The sequence below is a fragment of the Phascolarctos cinereus genome, unplaced genomic scaffold, assembly GCF_003287225.1.
Source record: "Phascolarctos cinereus isolate Bilbo 61053 unplaced genomic scaffold, phaCin_HiC Scaffold_726;HRSCAF=1367, whole genome shotgun sequence".
In the NCBI taxonomy this organism is placed as follows: Eukaryota; Metazoa; Chordata; class Mammalia; order Diprotodontia; family Phascolarctidae; genus Phascolarctos; species Phascolarctos cinereus.
In genome coordinates, this window is record NW_027556098.1 from 417,149,509 (window position 1) to 417,150,788 (window position 1,280).

A 1,280-nucleotide genomic window follows, 5' to 3' on the forward strand; every position below is an offset into this window, starting at 1 on the left:
GTGCATTTAAGCATGTGTGTATGTTTGCTAGTATATCCATGTTGAGGAGAAACACAGAGTTTTCGTTGTCTTACAGACAGCAAACCAGTCCAGTGTCTCTGCCAAGAAAACCCCAAATGGGGTCACAAAGAGTCAGACACAACAGAAAAATGACTGAACAACAACACAGATAGCAAAGATGGGAAGGACTGCTCACTCTCTCCCTTGGAGAAAACTGATAATAATAGGTCCTGCTCTCTTCAATAGTTCAGTGACTTCTCACCAACTCAAAGCAATGTGGCACATAGACTGTGAACTGTCCGAAATTAAATAGGAGGAAGAGAGCAATTGGGATTGACTTTGAAAAGGTGGGCATTGCTTTTGATGGGTCCAAGCATCCCCAAGAAACCAAGGCATATCTTCTTAGCATCAATATTTTCCTGGTCCTGGGGGATGGCTGTGAGTCATAGAATAGCACAATCTTCAAGGAATTAAGGTTATAGGCTACCTCCAGAGAAATGGAAAGGAATGTGGTAGGTACGAGCAAGTTGCAACCTATAAAAGGCAGTGCAGAAATGGTATATAAAAAATATCAATTCACAAGCATTGATTAAAGCCCTAATTATTGATAAGTACTCAGAATACAGAGACAAAAGTAAGGCAGTCTCTGTTCTCAGGAAGCTTACATTCGGGGGGGGGCGGGATACCATCAGAGAGATGTGTGCCTAGAGAAGGAAGTGGACTGATCTTAGGTGAGAGCAAGTCATAAGAGGCTGGGATGGATACCCCATGTATGCCAATAGATTTGAGGTATCATCAAGAGATTAGGAGGTAGAGGCCCAGCATGTTGAGGCCACTGTCCCTGGAAGATTGACAGGACAAGAGCTGCAATGGATAAGAGAGTTGGGTAGGTTGCATTTGATTCTGAAAAAGATTCTTGCTGTCAAGTTTTCTGAGTAAAACAAATTGCCTTGAGCAGAGCACATACATGATTCAAGCAAGGAAGTAACTTTTATCTTAACTTTGATTGCTGGTCACTAAGACTCTGTGTGTTTTCTTCTGTGTTGTGTCTCTAAATTAGCCAGTATTTGCTGGGTAGGAGAGCTGAGAAAGAGGGTGAGGTATTAACCCAACAGGACAGTAAGACTCACTCAGGCTTTCTGTGTTTAAAGTTTAAAAGGGTAATTGAAGAAGAAAACTTTTAAAAATTAAAAAATAAATTCTTTCTGTCTTTTGATTGTGGCCAAAATCAAGACTCAGACAGAAAAAGGGGAACTTTCCCCCAGTTTATAAAAGTTTGG